Genomic DNA, 18012 nt, shown 5'->3' on the forward strand with positions numbered 1-18012 from the left:
AGGTCCTGGTGGGCAGGGAGCCAGATCCCGTAATGATACGGTAGATTCTCGGCCGTAGGGATATCGTATGTATGCATAGGTGGGGTTGGCATCGGTTAGTTCGACCTCGTCTACGAGAGGGTCATTTTTAGACGTCCGAACGTATCTTCGGAGTAGTACAGGTCCAGGAGTAGTTAGCCAGGACGGGAGTGATGTCCCATAAGATGAGCGACGCTGGAATCCAAAGAACCGCTCATGAGGTGTAGTATTTGTGGCTGTAGAAAGAAGGGACCGTATAGAGTGCAATGCATCCGGAAGCACTGTTTCCCATTGCTGGTTTGGTAGGCCCCGAGATCTTAAAGCAAGATGTACGGAATTCCAGATGATACCGTTATACCTCTCTACCTGCCCATTTCCGATGGGATGATATGGTGTCGTTTTGCTTGTAGCAATTCCCCGTTCTGAGAGGTAGTCCTTGAGTTCCCTTGACATAAAGGATGGACCCCGATCCGAGTGAATGTAAGCCGGCATGCCACAGAGAGAAAATACCTGCTCAAGGCAGCAGATTACTGTGGACGCCAGCATATTGGAGCAGGGGAAGGCAAACGGAAAACGTGAATATTCATCAATCATGGTGATGTGGCGACACGCCACCACTGGACATAATCCGCTCACGGCGGCACAGACAGTCTAAGCAGAAGCTCCCAGCCGGGGGCCCTTTCCTCCAGCAACTTGTTTCCCGCAGGGACAGGCTGCCGGGAGCACTTCCTGTCTGGGAAGTATTTAAGTGGATGCGCGGGCTTTTCTAGTTACTGTTTGACATGTGGATGGAATAAAGCAGTTGTGTTTTCAATAGCTCTGGTCTCGACTCCCACGTTTGCCGCGGTATCTCAACACTGGTGACCCCGACGCTCAGGACGAATCCTAAGCTAGCATGGCGGATACAAACGCAGTCACGGTTAAATTACCAGACTTTTGGGAGAACCTCGCCGAAGCCTGGTTCGTTCAAGCTGAGTCCAGATTCCGGCTGAAAGGCATTACAGTCGACGCCACGAAGTACGACTACCTCGTCGCCTCGCTCACCTACGCTACAGTCCCCAAGGTTTGGGCAGCGCTGCAGAATCCACCAACGGATGGCAAGTACGAACATCTGAAGGCTGCGCTACTTGAAAAATTTCAAACGTCCTCTTACCAGCGCCACTGCCAACTCCTGGACCTCCCCGGCCTTGGTGACGCTTCACCATCAGACCTGCTTTCCCACATGCTGTCCCTCTCAGACGACAAAAATCCCGGCGCCCTTTTTCGCACGCTTTTCATTCGGCAGCTCCCCGCCAGCATCCGCCCGCTCATTGTGGAGTCTGACTCCACGGACCTGAATGATATAGCCAAAAAGGCCGACCGGCTGCTCTCTGCACAGGCCGCTCGCGACGTCGTGCCCGACCTCACGGCAACGACCACGCGGTCTTCCCGGGCCGCTAGGCCCGACCGCCCTACCACTCCGGGTCACTGCTACTACCACACCCGTTTTGGCGCCAGAGCTCAACGCTGCACGCCACCGTGTACCTTCAAACCTCCCCCCGCACCGGCCCCCGCGATGGCCGCGGGGCAGAAGGAGCCCCTACTGTACGTCACTGACGACAGAACCAACCGCCGATTTCTGTGCGACACAGGGGCCCAGCACAGTATCACCCCCGCCTCCGCCCTCGAGATCCAACGCGGCACACGGGGTATCACACTGGCTGCAGCCAACGGCTCTGACATCCGCACATATGGCACCCGCATGGTCACGCTCGACCTCGCGGGCCGCCGCTACTGCTGGGAGTTCCTCACAGCCAAGGTCCTCTGCCCACTCATCGGCGCCGACTTCCTACGCGCCCACGGCCTCCTTGTCGACATTCCGAGGCACCGCCTCGTCGACATCAACACTATGGCCCCCATCCCCGGCGCCTTTACCCCGGCCCGTTCGGCCGGCCTGACGACCTACTGCCTCGCCAGAACCACGGACGACTACTCGGCACTCCTAGCTTAGTTTCCCGCCCTCACTAACCCGACCTTTTCGGCCAAAGCCGCCAAGCACGGTGTGGAACACTATATCCCCACCACCGGCCCCCCAGTTTCAGCCCACGCCCGCAGACTCAACCCGGCCAAGCTGGAAATCGCGCGGGCCGAGTTCACCACCATGGAACAACTCGGCATCATCCGCCGCTCCAGCAGCCCGTGGGCCTCGCCCCTCCACATCGCCCCCAAGCCCGGCGGAGGCTGGCGCCCTTGCGGGGACTACCGCCGCCTCAACGACGCCATCACCCCCGATCGGTACCCGGTGCCACACATCCAGGACTTCTCGGCCCGACTGGCCGGACGAACCGTCTTTTCCAAAGTCGACCTGGTGCGCGGTTACCACCAAGTCCCCGTACACCCCGCGGACATCCCCAAAACGGCCGTCATCACCCCATTCGGCCTGTTCGAGTTCCTGAGGATGCCCTTCGGCCTCAAGAATGCAGCACAGGCTTTCCAGCGCCTTATGGACTCAGTCCTCTGGGACCTGAACTTCCTATTCGTCTATCTAGACGACATTCTCGTGGCCAGCTCCTCCAAACAGGAACACCTCGAACACCTTCGCATCCTGTTCGGGCGCCTAGCCCAACACGGGCTCATCCTCAGCCCGGCGAAGTGCCAATTCGGCCTAACCGAGATCGATTTTCTCGGTCACCACATCACCCCTGCTGGGGCCGTCCCCCTGCCCAACAAGGTGCAGGCCGTCCAGCAATTTCCCCGCCCCACAACCATCAAGGGCCTCCAGGAGTTCCTCGGGATGGTGAACTTCTACAACAGGTTCATCCCCAGAGCTGCAGCCCTCATGAAGCCCCTATACGACTCCCTCCGAGGAAAATCCGGCAAGATGGACGTAGCCTGGACCACTGACACGGCAGCCGCCTTCGACGCCACCAAAAACGCGCTCGCCGACGCCACTCTGCTCGCGCACCCGAGGGCCGATGCCCGGGTCGCGCTCACCACCGACGCCTCCGACCACGCGGTCGGGGCCGTGTTCGAGCAGTGGGTCAATGGCGCGTGGCAGCCACTTGCCTTCTACAGCCGCCAACTGCGCCCCCCGGAGGTCAAATACTCCACTTTCGACCGCGAGCTTCTCGCGCTCCACCTGTCGGTCCGCCATTTCAGGTTCCTCCTGGAAGGCCGCCCCTTCACCGCGTATGTGGACCACAAGCCACTCACATACGCGATGGCCAAGCACACCGAACCCTGGTCCGCTAGGCAGCAACGCCAGCTCGCGGCCGTGTCCGAGTTTACTACGGACATTCAGCACGTCTCCGGTAGAGACAACGTGGTCGCCGACTGCCCTTCCCGTCCCGCCGTCTGTGCGAATCACCTCGCGGTCGACTACGCACAACTAGCAGCGGCCCAGCTCACGGACCCAGACCTCCTCTCGGCGGCTACCAGCCTGCCAGGGCTACGCCTAGCCAAGGTCGCGCATGGGCCCGAAGCCACGGCAGTCACTTGCGACGTCTCACTTGGCCAACCCAGGCCGGTCGTCTCTGAGACCTGGCGCCGCCGCGTCTTCGACGCGCTCCACGGGCTCTCTCACCCGGGTTCCCGCGCATCCGTCAAACTCCTCTCCAAGCGCTTCGTCTGGCACGGCCTCAGCAGAGATGTTCGGACTTGGGCCACCTCCTGCCTCGCCTGCCAATGGGCTAAGGTACAGCTGCACACCAAAGCACCCCTGGGAGACTTCGAGGTACCCAGCCGCCGCTTCGACCACGTACACGTCGACATCGTCGGTCCCCTGCCGCCATCGCAAGGCCAAACTTATCTCCTCACGATGGTCGACCGCTACACACGCTGGCCTGAGGCAGTGCCGCTGTCCTCCACCACCACAGCCGACATCGCCAGGGCGTTCGTTAACACCTGGGTTGCGAGGTTCGGCGTACCGGCCGACATAACCTCCGACAGAGGCGCCCAGTTCACCTCCGAACTCTGGACGGCCACAGCACGCAACCTCGGGGTGACGCTCCACCGCAACACGGCGTACCACCCGCAGGCCAACGGACTTTGTGAACGCTTCCACAGGTCACTTAAGGCCTCACTCCGCGCCGGCCTGCAGGACAGTACCTGGACTGACCGCCTGCCGTGGGTGCTACTCAGCCTACGCACCGTGGTCAAGGAAGACCTCCAGTCCTCGGCAGCGGAGTTAGTCTACGGACAACCGCTGCGCGTCCCAGGCGAATTCCTTCCGGAGCCTACCAAGCCTTGGTCGGCCGAACAGCAGCGGCTCAACTCTTTCTCTTCCGCTCAGCAGTTCGCCCCACTTCCGGTCAACCGACACGGCGAACTCGCACCTCACGTCCCGCCAAATTTACAGCAGGCGCGCTTCGTCTTCGTGCGACACGACGCGCACCGCGGGCCCCTGCGACCCCCGTACGACGGACCGTACGAGGTACTACAAACCGGGGACAAGGTCTTCAAGCTGTGACTCGGCGACAGGGTCGACACAGTCTCCATCGACCGGCTCAAACCAGCACACACAGAACCAGGGGAACAGGTCCCCGTGGCCCAGCCTCCAACTAGAGGCCGTCCCCCCGGCAAGCCAGCACAGCCGGCGGCGAACCGCCCGACCCAACCAACCAGACCGGCGACCACTCAGAGCCGCTGCGGCAGAACCATTAGACCACCGTCACGACTCGTCCACTCCTCCTAAGCGGATTCTGGGGGGAGCTCTGTGGCGACACGCCACCACTGGGCATAATCCGCTCACGGCGGCACAGACAGTCTAAGCAGAAGCCCCCAGCCGGGGGCCCTTTCCTCCAGCAACTTGTTTCCCGCAGGGACAGGCTGCCGGGAGCACTTCCTGTCTGGGAAGTATTTAAGTGGATGCGCGGGCTTTTCTAGTTCCTGTTTGACATGTGGATGGAATAAAGCAGTTGTGTTTTCAATAGCTCTGGTCTCGACTCCCATGTTTGCCGCGGTATCTCAACAGTGAGCAAATATGTGTTCCGAGTTGAAGAGGGCACTGGGCCCTTAAAATCGATGCTAAGTCGTTGCATCGGTTGGGTTGCGTGTATGAGCATACCATCTGAGGGGCGGAAGAACTGAGGTTTTAATTCTGCACAAAGCCGGCATTCTGAGCACATTTTCTTTACATCTCCAGTAGAAAAAGGGAGATTCCGTGATCGTACGAAATGTAGCATGCGCGTAACGCCAGGATGACACAATCCATTATGGACATCTATGAGAGTAGAGGACGACAGTGGAGCAGAATGCTCGTGTGAGGGTATCCGGGGCCACATTCTCCTTGCCAGGTCGATAGTGAATGGTGTAACCAAAAGAGGCCAGTTCCATCCTCCAAAGCTGTATTTTATTATTCTTAATTTTGGTTCGTTTTCGATTATCGAGCATGAAGGCGACTGATCGCTGGTCCGTGATCAATGTAAAGTGCTGGCGAGCTAGGAAATGGTTCCACTTCCGTACCGCCTCTATGATGGCTGTGGCTTCTTTCTCAACCGGAGGATAATGTAGCTCGGCACCTTGTAAGGTCCTGGACATAAATGCTACAGGACGACCTTCCTGATTTAGAGTAGCCGAGATCGCCACCTCCGAGGCATCACATTCGACTATGAAAGGGAGATTCTCATCAATGGAGTGAAGAGCCGCTTTCTCCAACTGTTTTTTGAGAAGGTTAAAGGCTGCAACAGCCGCTGTTTCCAATGGAAATGATCTAGCATGCAGCAAGGGTTAGATTTTGTCTGAAAAATGAGGAATCCATTTAGCGTAGTATGCAAACAGACCGAGAGCCCGACGTAAAGAAGCCGTATTCTTAGGTGACGGGAGCTCTTGTAGCGGGCGAAGTCTTTCTGGGTCTGGCTTAATGATACCATTGCCTACGCAGTAGCCAAGGATGTTGATGGTCGGTTGCGACTCAACAGATTTAGATTCATTCAAAGTTAAGTTACGGTGATGGAGGGCATCCCGAAATTTTTGGAGGTTGGCATCGTGTTCCTGTTGATCGTGACCTGCAATAATAATGTTATCAAGATAGGGAAAAGTGTCCCTTAAGTTTTCCTGCTTAACCAGGCCATCCATTGCCCGTTGGAAGACAGCCACTCCATTAGTAACCCCGAATGGGAGGCGACGAAATTGGTACAGCCGTCCATTAGCCTCAAAGGCCGTGTACTGCTTATCTGAGACCTTCAAGGGTACCTGATGATAGGCACTTTTTAAATCGTAAGTTGAGAACACTTTGTATTCGGCCAGCTTATTAACCATATCATCAATGCGTGGCAATGGGTAGGCATCCAAGTCAGTATATTGATTGATGGTTTGCGAATAATCAATGCATAGTCGTTGTTTTTGAGGTTTTAGAGGGTTCTTGACGATGACGATTTGAGCCCGCCAGGGCGACGAACATGGTTCGATGATATCCTCTGCTAAAAGTCGAGAGATTTCAGCCTCGATAAAAGATTGGTCTTCCTGACTAAAGCGCCGCGATTTCGTTATTATTGGTTTGCATCGAGGAGGAATACTGGCAAATAATGAGGGTTCATCAAGTGAAGCTGCTGATAATGCACAAAACGGTAATTTAGACGGTATATTAGAAATAGTAAGTCCAGGTTTGGATCCGCCGAACTCAATGGTGAGTTTCTTGTGCTGTTTTTGAAAATCCAGCCCTAAGATGAGATCACTACATAAGTCCTTGAGCACCGAAAGTCGGTTGGAGGGATACATGCGACCATCAAGTGTCATATCAATAATACAAAAGCCGGAGATTCTGGTATTAAGTGATGACTGAGCCATCGCAATTGCCTGGTCCGATGGGAAGATATGTAGTTTCAATTTCGCAACAATCTGTTCTCTAATGAAACTATCAGTACTTCCTGAGTCAATTAAGGCATCTAAGGTATGCCCATTAATTGAAACTTTTGTCGCTGCATGAAACAGGTTCTGTGGGCAAGCAGCTGTAATTGGTGTGGTTGCACAGAGAGTGGCTGAAACTCTAGGTGTGCTTCTTCGGGAGAGAGCTCGAGAGGAAGCTTGATAGGTCCTAGCCGGAGCATCTTGATAGGCCCTAATTGGGGCAGTTCGGTAGGCCTTAGCTGGATTGGCCCTCGTAGAGGCTCTTGATAGGCAAACTTTTGCAAAGTGTCCTTTTTTATCGCAATGACTGCAGATCGCATTGCGAGCAGGGCAGAATTTCCTAGGGTGAAAAGAATCTCCACAAAAGAAGCATTCCTTCCTAGATTGCCAAGAGGCTGCTAAAGTGGGGTCATACTCCTCTTCTTCATCAGAAGTATCATCAGGATTAGATTCCTCCATGATAGGGTTCACCTGAGGCCACTTGAATCGTCTGGTTGCAGTTACAGCAGCAGATCGAGATCTGGGCAGCTGATAGAGGTCTGCATTTTTCTTTGCCAAATCCAGAGAACAAGCCAGGTCAAAAGCCTTTTGTAGCTCAAGTGTTTTACTTTCTAGTAGACGCTGGCGTATAAATGGAGAGGCAATCCCGCAGATGAAAGCATCACGAATCATTTCTTCGCGGTACAGCTCAGCCGAGGCTGCCTGGAAGTTACAATCTACGCTGAGCCTGCGAAGTTCTTGAAGGAATTCGTTAATCGATTCCCCTGGCACTTGTCGGGCTGTGGCCAGTAGATGCCTAGCATAGACCTCATTTGCGGTCTTGGCATATACTTTTTTAAGTGCCAGGATCACCTCATCGTAACTATCCCATTATCAACATATTCAAACACTGTTGGGGTAACATAGTTGATAAGTATCCTCAGTTTAGTAGAAGCATCCGCTTTACATTCATCCAGAAAATTCTCAAAAGTACGATACCAATGCTTCCATACCCTGCCAGCTGCTGGTGCGTTTGGGACCAAGTCCAGACGAGTAGGTTTAAGGATGTTTTCCATGATGGGTGGTTCCCTGGATCCTTAACTCCGAGTTTGTCCGAAGGTCTAGTATTTGTGAGTGTAAATACTAAGTTGCTTAAATTGATGTAACAAAAGAGTCTCACACATCAAGGAACTTTAAAGTAAGCTTTAAGCAACTTATAATTAAACTATATACAAGAGCGGTCTTCACCATGCCTCTAGGTGAAGCCCTTTTACCATACTGAGCAGTTCAGTATTTATACTAGTCCAAACACAGGAAGTGACATATGCACAGGAAGTGATGTATGCACAGAGTTCACAGTTCACAGGAAGTGATGTGCACATAACTTCCCGGAAGTTATTATTATTATCACACACACTGTCCCATCAAACACACTCAGGACAGGTGCAGCACGGGTTCGATACAGAATAAAGCTCCCTCTACACTGTCCCCATCAAACACTCCCAGGGCAGGTACAGCACGGGTTAGGTACAGAGTAAAGCTCCCTCTACACTGTCCCCATCAAACACTCCCGGAGCAGGTACAGCACGGGTTAGATACAGAGTAAAGCTCCCTCTACACTGTCCCCATCAAACACTCCCAGGGCAGGTACAGCACGGATTAGATACAGAGTAAAGCTCCCTCTACACTGTCCCATCAAACACTCCCAGGGCAGGTACAGCACGGGTTAGATACAGAATAAAGCTCCCTCAACACTGTTCCCATCAAACACTCCCAGGGCAGGTACAGCACGGGTGAGATACAGAGTAAAGCTCCCTCTACACTGTCCCCATCAAACACTCCCAGAGCAGGTACAGCACGGGTTAGATACAGAGTAAAGCTCCCTCTACACTGTCCCATCAAACACTCCCAGGGCAGGTACAGCATGGGTTAGATACAGAGTAAAGCTCCCTCTGCACTGCCCCATCAAACACTCCCAGGACAGGTACAGCACGGGTTAGATACAGAGTAAAGCTCCCTCTACACTGTGCCATCAAACACTCCCAGGGCAGGTACAGCACGGGCTAGATACAGAGTAAAGCTCCCTCTACACTATCCCATCAAACACTCCCAGGGCAGGTACAGCACGGGTTAGATACAGAGTAAAGCTCCCTCTACACTATCCCATCAAACACTCCCAGGGCAGGTACAGCACGGGTTAGATACAGAGTAAAGCTCCCTCTACACTGTCCCATCAAACACTCCCAGGGCAGGTACAGCACGGGTTAGATACAGAGTAAAGCTCCCTCTGCACTGTCCCATCAAACACTCCCAGGACAGGTACAGCACGGGTTAGATACAGAGTAAAGCTCCCTCTACACTGTGCCATCAAACACTCCCAGGGCAGGTACAGCACGGGTTAGATACAGAGTAAAGCTCCCTCTACACTGTCCCATCAAACACAACCAGGGCAGGGACAGCATGGGTTAGATACAGAGTAAAGCTCCCTCTGCACTGTCCCATCAAACACTCCCAGGGCAGGTACAGCACGGGTTAGATAAAGAGTAAAGCTCTCTCTACACTGTCCCATCAAACACTCCCAGATCAGATACAGCACGGGTTAGATACAGAGTAAAGCTCCCTCTACACTGTCGCATCAAACAGTCCCAGGGCAGGTACAGCACGGGTTAGATACAGAGTAAATCTCACTTTACACTGTCGCATCAAACACTCCCAGGGCAGGTACAGCACGGGTTAGATACAGAGTAAATCTCACTTTACACTGTCCCCATCAAACACTCACAGGGCAGGTACAGCATGGGTTAGATACAGAGTAAAGCTCCCTCTACACTGTCCCCATCAAACACTCCCAGGGCAGGTACAGCACTGGTTAGATACAGAGTAAAGCTCCCTCTACACTGTCCCATCAAACACTCCAAGCACAGGTACAGCACTGGATAAAAATAGCGTAAAGTTCCCTCTACACTGTCATATCAAACACTCCCAGGGCAGTGATAGGACGGGTTAGATACAGAGTAAAGCTACCTCTACACTGTCTCATCAAACACTCCCAGGGCAGGTACATTACGCTGTTAGATACAGAATAAAGCTCCCTCGACACTGTCCTCGACAAACACTCCCAGGGCAGGTACAGCACGGGTTAGATACAGTTTAAAGCTCCCTCTGCACTGTCCCATTCAAACACTCCCAGGGCAGGTACAGCGCGGGTTAAATACAGAGAATAGCTCCCGCTACACTGTCCCATTCAAGCACACCCAGGGCAGGTACAGCGCTGGTTAGATACAGAGTAAAGCTCCCTCTACGCTGTCCCATCAAACACAACCAGGACAGGTACAACACAGAGCGATACAGAGTAAAGCTCCCTCTACATTGAACATAAAAACTCTCCCAGGGCAGGTACAGCACAGGTGAGACACAGTGCAAAGCTCCCTCTACACTGTCCCATCAAACACTCCCAGGGCAGGTACAGCACGCTTTAGACACAGAGTAAAGCTCCCTCTACACTGTCACATTCAAACAGTCGCTGAGCAGGTACAGCGTGGGTTAGATACAGAGGAAAGCTCCCTCTATCTGTCCCATCAAACAATCCCAGGGCAGGTACAGCACGAGTTAGATACAGAGTAAAGCGTCCTCTGCACTGTCCCATCAAACACTCCCAGGGCAGTTACAGCACGGGTTAGATACAGACTAAAGCTCCCTCTACGCTGTCCCATCAAACACTCCCAGGGCAGGCACAGCACGAGTTAGATACAGAATAAAGCTCCCTCTACACTGTCCCCATCAAACACTCCCAGGGCAGGTACAGCGCAGGTTAGATACAGACTAAAGCTCCCTCTACACTGTCCCATCAAAGACTCCCAGGACAGGTAGAGCATGGGGTCAGATACAGAGTAAAGCTCTCTCTACATTGTCACTGTCAAGCACTCCCAGGGCAGTTACAACACAGGGTTAGACACTGACTAAATCTCTCTCTACACTATCTCATCAAACACTCCCAGGGCAGGTACAGCACGGGTTAGATACAGAGTAAAGCTCCCTCTACACTGTCCCATCAAACTCTCTCAGGGCAGGCACAGCGCAGGTTAGATACAGAGTAAAGCTCCCTCTACACTGTCCCGTCAAACACTCCCAGGGCAGGTACAGCACGGGTTAGATACAGTGTAAAGCTCCCTCTACACTGTCCCATCAAACACTCCCAGGGCAGGTACAGCACGGGTTAGATACAGAGTAAAGCTCACTTTACACTGTCCCATCAAACACTCCCAAGGCAGGTACAGCATGGGTTAGATACAGAGTAAAGCTCCCTCTATACTGTCCCATCAAACACTCCCAAGGCAGGTACAGCATGGGTTAGGTACAGAGTAAAGCTCCCTCTATACTGTCCCATCAAACACCCCCAGGGCAGGTACAGCGCGGGTTAGATACAGAGTAAAGCTCCCTCTACACTGTCCCATCATACACTCCTAGGGCAGGTACAGCACGCATTAGATACACAGTAACGCTCCCTCTACACTGTCCAATCAAACACTCCCAGAGCAGATTCAGCAAGGGTTAGAGACAGAGTAAAGCTACCTCTGCACTGTCCCATCAAACACTCCCAGGGCAGGTACAGCACGGGTAAGATAGAGAATAAAGCTCCCTCTACACTGTCGCATCAAACACGCCCAGGGCAGGCACAGCACGGTTTAGATACAGAGTAAAGCTCCCTCTACACTGTCCCAACAAACACTCCCAAGGCAGGTACAGCACGGGGTTAGATACAGAGTAAAGCTCCCTCTACATTGTCCCATCATGCACTCCTAGGGCAGGTACAGCACACGTTAGATACAGAGTAAAGCTCCCTCTACACTGTCCCGTCAAACACTCCCAGGGCAGGTACAGCACGGGTTAGATACAGAGTAAAGCTCCCTCTACGCTGTCCCATCAAACACTCCCAGGGCAGGTACAGCACTGGTTAGATACAGAGTAAATTTCCCTCTACACTGTCCCATCAAACACTCCCAGGGCAGGTACAACACGGGGTTAGATACAGAGTAAAGCTCTCTACACTATCCCATCAAACACTCCCAGGGCAGGTACAGCACTGGATAAAAATAGCGTAAAGTTCCCTCTACACTGTCATATCAAACACTACCAGGGCAGGGATAGGACGGGTTAGATAGAGAGTAAAGCTCCCTCGACACTGTCCCATCAAACACTCCCAGGGCAGGTACATTACGCTGTTAGATACAGAATAAAGCTCCCTCGACACTGTCCTCGACAAACACTCCCAGGGCAGGTACAGCACGGGTTAGATACAGGGTAAAGCTCCCTCTGCACTGTCCCATCAAACACTCCCAGGGCAGGTACAGCGCAGGTTAAATACAGAGAATAGCTCCCGCTACACTGTCCCATTCAAGCACACCCAGGGCAGGTACAGCGCAGGTTAGATACAGAGTAAAGCTCCCTCTACGCTGTCCCATCAAACACTACCAGGACAGGTACAGCACAGATGGATATAGAGTAAAGCTCCCTCTACGCTGTCCCATCAAACATTCCCAGGGCAGGTACAGCACGGGTTAGATACAGAGGAAAGCTCCCTCCACACTGTCCCATCAAACACTCCCAGGGCAGGTGCAGCATGGGTTAGATACAGAGAAAAGCTCCCTCTACACTGTCCCATCAAAGACTCCCAGGACAGGTACAGCATGGGGTCAGATACAGAGTAAAGCTCCCTCTACACTATCCCCATCAAACACACCCAGGGCAGGCAGAGCGCGGGTTAGATACAGAGTAAAGCTCCCTCTATACTGTCCCATCAAACACTCGCAGGGCAGGTACAGCACGGGTTAGATACAGAGTAAAGCTCCCTCTATGCTGTCCCATCAAACATTCCCAGGGCACGTACAGCACGGGTTAGATACAGACAAAAGCTCCCTCTACACTGTCCCATCAGACACTCCCAGGGCAGGTGCAGCATGGGTTAGATACAGAGAAAAGCTCCCTCTGCACTGTCCCATTCAAGCATTCCCAGGGCAGGTACAGCATGGGTTAGATACAGAGTCAATCTCCTACTACACTGTCCCATTCAAGCACTCCCAGGGCAGGTGCAGCACAGGTTAGATACAGAGTAAAGCGTCCTCTACACTGTCCCATCAAACACTCCCAGGGCAGGTACAGCACGGGTTAGGTACAGAGTAAAGCTCCCTCTACACTTTCCCATCAAACACTCCCAGGGCCAGTACAGCACGGGTTAGATACAGAGTAAAGCTCCCTATACACTGTCCCCATCAAACACTCCCAGGGCAGGTACAGCACGGGTTAGATACAGAGTAAAGCTCCCTCTACACTGTCCCATCAAACACTCCCAGGGCAGGTACAGCATGGGTTAGATACAGAGTAAGGCCCCGTCTACACTGTCCCATCAAACACTCCCAGGGCAGGTACAGCACAGGTGAGATACAGAGTAAAACTTCCTCTACGCTGTCCCAACAAACACTCCCAGGGCAGGTACAGCACGGGTGAGATACAGAGTAAAACTTCCTCTACACTGTCCCATCAAACACTCCCAGGGCAGGTACAGCACAGGTTAGATACAGAGTAAAGCTCCCTCTTTACTGTCGCATCAAACACTCCCAGGGCAGGTACAGCACGGGTCAGATACAGAGTAAAGCTCCCTCTTCACTGTCTCCATCAAACACTCCCAGGGCAAGTACAGCATGGGTTAGATACAGAGTAAAGTTCCCTCGACACTGTCCCCATCAAGCACGCCCAGGGCAGGTACAGCACGGGTTAGATACAGAGTAAACCTCCCCCTGCACTGTCCCATCAAACACTCCCAGGGCAGGTACAGCACGGGTTAGATACAGAGTAACGCTCCCTCTACACTGCCCCATCAAACACTCCCAGGGCAGGTACAGCGCGGGTTAGATACAGAATAAAGCTCCCTCTACACTGTCCCCATCAAACACTCCCAGGGCAGGTACAGCACGGGTTGGATATAGAGTAAAGCTCCCTCTTTACTGTCGCATCAAACACTCCCAGGGCAGGTCCAGCACGGGGTTAGATGCAGAGTAAAGCTCCCTCTCCACTGTCCCATCATACACTCCTAGGGGAGGTACAGCATGCATTAGATACACAGTAAAGCTCCCTCTACACTGTCCAATCAAACACTCCCAGGGCAGGTACAGCACGGGTTAGACACAGAGTAAAGCTCCCTCTACACTGTCCCCCTCAAACACTCCCAGGGCAGGTACAGCACGGGTTAGATACAGAGTAAAGCTGCCTCTACACTGTCCCATCAAACACTCCCAGGGCAGGTACAGCACGGGTTAGATACAGAGTAAAGCTCCCTCCACACTGTCCCATCAAACACTCTCAGGACATGTGCAGCACGGGTTAGATACAGAATAAAGCTCCCTCTACACTGTCCCATCAAACACTCCCAGGGCAGGGACAGCACGGGTTCGATACAGAGTAAAGCTCCCTCTACACTGTCCCATGAAACACTCTCACGGCATGTACAGCATGGGTTCGATACAGAGAATAGCTCGCTCTGCGCTTTCCCATCAAATACTCCCAGAGCAGATTCAGCAAGGGTTAGATACAGAGTAAAGCTACCTGTGCACTGTCCCATCAAACACTCCCAGGGCAGATACAGCACGGTTTAGATACAGAGTAAAGCTCCCTCTGCACTGTCCCATGAAACACTCTCCCAGGGCAGGTACAGCACAGGTTAGATACAGAGTAAAGCTCCCTCTACACTGTCCCGTCTAACACTCCCAGGGCAGGTACAGCACGGGTTAGATACAGAGTAAAGCTCCCTCTACACTGTCCCATCAAACACTCCCAGGGCAGGTACAGCACGCTTTAAATACAGAGTAAAGCTCCCTCTACAGTGTCACATTCAAACAGTCGCTGGGCAGGTACAGCACGGGGTTAGATACAGAGGAAAGCTCCCTCTACACTGTCCCATCAAATACTTCCAGTGCAGGAGAGCACTGGTTAGATACAGAGTAAAGCTCCCTCTACACTGTCCCATCAGACAATCCCAGGGCAGGTACAGCACGAGTTAGATACAGAGTAAAGCTCCCTGTACACTGCCCTCGAGAAACACTTCCAGGGCAGGTACAGCACGGGTGAGATACAGAGTAAAACTTCCTCTACACTGTCCCCATCAACCACGCCCAGGGCAGATAGAGCACGGGTTAGATACAGATTAAAGCTCCCTCTACACCGTCCCCATGAAACACTGCTAGGGCAGGTACAGCACGGGTTAGATACAGAGTAAAGCTCCCTCCACACTCATGTAACAAAAGAGTCTCACACATCAAGGAACTTTAAAGTAAGCTTTAAGCAACTTATAATTAAATTAAACTCTATACAAGAGCGGTCTTCACCATGCCTCTAGGTGAAGCCCTTTTACCATACTGAGCAGTACAGTATTTATACTAGTCCAAACACAGGAAGTGACGTATGCACAGGAAGTGATGTATGCACAAAGTTCACAGTTCACAGTTCACAGGAAGTGATGTGCACATAACTTCCCGGAAGTTATTATTATCACATTCTTCCCTCCTGCGAGATTAGAAGGCTGTGGTCTTCCTTTTGTTCCGTAGCCGCCGAACGAGGAAGAGTCGCACGCGTTTGGGTTCCCGTCGTAGAGGGTCGCTGGTCCGCTTACATGCGGTTGGCCATTGGTCAGAGTCTTTGTGGCCTGGATTACCCTGTGAAGGGTCGGGGAGATCATGGCTTCGTGCACGAGTCCCAATAGGTGCAGAGTCGGTCTGTCTCTGTTCAGAGGGAGGTGCAGAGCTGGTCTGTGGCGGATCACTACTTTGGTGCGCGGTACTGGGAGGTTCGCAACTTTGAGTACGGGGTTCTACCGGCACCAAGCTAGTTGGTGTCCGATCAGGATCCTGGAGAGGGGTACCCGGTAGGTTCCAAGAGGCTCCTGGTAAAATACCATCACTCGATGTCCCACTAGGTCCTGGTGGGCAGGGAGCCAGATCCCGTAATGATACGGTAGATTCTCGGCCGTAGGGATATCGTATGTATGCATAGGTGGGGTTGGCATCGGTTAGTTCGACCTCGTCTACGAGAGGGTCATTTTTAGACGTCCGAACGTATCTTCGGAGTAGTACAGGTCCAGGAGTAGTTAGCCAGGACGGGAGTGATGTCCCATAAGATGAGCGACGCTGGAATCCAAAGAACCGCTCATGAGGTGTAGTATTTGTGGCTGTAGAAAGAAGGGACCGTATAGAGTGCAATGCATCCGGAAGCACTGTTTCCCATTGCTGGTTTGGTAGGCCCCGAGATCTTAAAGCAAGATGTACGGAATTCCAGATGATACCGTTATACCTCTCTACCTGCCCATTTCCGATGGGATGATATGGTGTCGTTTTGCTTGTAGCAATTCCCCGTTCTGAGAGGTAGTCCTTGAGTTCCCTTGGCATAAAGGATGGACCCCGATCCGAGTGAATGTAAGCCGGCATGCCACAGAGAGAAAATACCTGCTCAAGGCAGCAGATTACTGTGGACGCCAGCATATTGGAGCAGGGGAAGGCAAACGGAAAACGTGAATATTCATCAATCATGGTGATGTGGCGACACGCCACCACTGGACATAATCCGCTCACGGCGGCACAGACAGTCTAAGCTGAAGCCCCCAGCCGGGGGCCCTTTCCTCCAGCAACTTGTTTCCCGCAGGGACAGGCTGCCGGGAGCACTTCCTGTCTGGGAAGTATTTAAGTGGATGCGCGGGCTTTTCTAGTTCCTGTTTGACATGTGGATGGAATAAAGCAGTTGTGTTTTCAATAGCTCTGGTCTCGACTCCCACGTTTGCCGCGGTATCTCAACACTGGTGACCCCGACGCTCAGGACGAATCCTAAGCTAGCATGGCGGATACAAACGCAGTCACGGTTAAATTACCAGACTTTTGGGAGAACCTCGCCGAAGCCTGGTTCGTTCAAGCTGAGTCCAGATTCCGGCTGAAAGGCATTACAGTCGACGCCACGAAGTACGACTACCTCGTCGCCTCGCTCACCTACGCTACAGTCCCCAAGGTTTGGGCAGCGCTGCAGAATCCACCAACGGATGGCAAGTACGAACATCTGAAGGCTGCGCTACTTAAAAAATTTCAAACGTCCTCTTACCAGCGCCACTGCCAACTCCTGGACCTCCCCGGCCTTGGTGACGCTTCACCATCAGACCTGCTTTCCCACATGCTGTCCCTCTCAGACGACAAAAATCCCGGCGCCCTTTTTCGCACGCTTTTCATTCGGCAGCTCCCCGCCAGCATCCGCCCGCTCATTGTGGAGTCTGACTCCACGGACCTGAATGATATAGCCGAAAAGGCCGACCGGCTGCTCTCTGCACAGGCCGCTCGCGACGTCGCGCCCGACCTCACGGCAACGACCACGCGGTCTTCCCGGGCCGCTAGGCCCGACCGCCCTACCACTCCGGGTCACTGCTACTACCACACCCGTTTTGGCGCTAGAGCTCAACGCTGCACGCCACCGTGTACCTTCAAACCTCCCCCCGCACCGGCCCCCGCGATGGCCGCGGGGCAGAAGGAGCCCCTACTGTACGTCACTGACGACAGAACCAACCGCCGATTTCTGTGCGACACAGGGGCCCAGCACAGTATCACCCCCGCCTCCGCCCTCGAGATCCAACGCGGCACACGGGGTATCACACTGGCTGCAGCCAACGGCTCTGACATCCGCACATATGGCACCCGCATGGTCACGCTCGACCTCGCGGGCCGCCGCTACTGCTGGGAGTTCCTCACAGCCAAGGTCCTCTGCCCACTCATCGGCGCCGACTTCCTACGCGCCCACGGCCTCCTTGTCGACATTCCGAGGCACCGCCTCGTCGACATCAACACTATGGCCCCCATCCCCGGCGCCTTTACCCCGGCCCGTTCGGCCGGCCTGACGACCTACTGCCTCGCCAGAGCCACGGACGACTACTCGGCACTCCTAGCTGAGTTTCCTGCCCTCACTAACCCGACCTTTTTGGCCAAAGCCGCCAAGCACGGTGTGGAGCACTATATCCCCACCACCGGCCCCCCAGTTTCTGCCCACGCCCGCAGACTCAACCCGGCCAAGCTGGAAATCTCGCGGGCCGTGTTCACCACCATGGAACAACTCGGCATCATCCGCCGCTCCAGCAGCCCTTGGGCCTCGCCCCTCCACATCGCCCCCAAG

This window comes from Somniosus microcephalus, unplaced genomic scaffold, assembly GCF_052327205.1.
Source record: "Somniosus microcephalus isolate GS21.2 unplaced genomic scaffold, FLI_Smic_1.0 unresolved_chr7, whole genome shotgun sequence".
Lineage (NCBI taxonomy): Eukaryota > Metazoa > Chordata > Chondrichthyes > Squaliformes > Somniosidae > Somniosus > Somniosus microcephalus.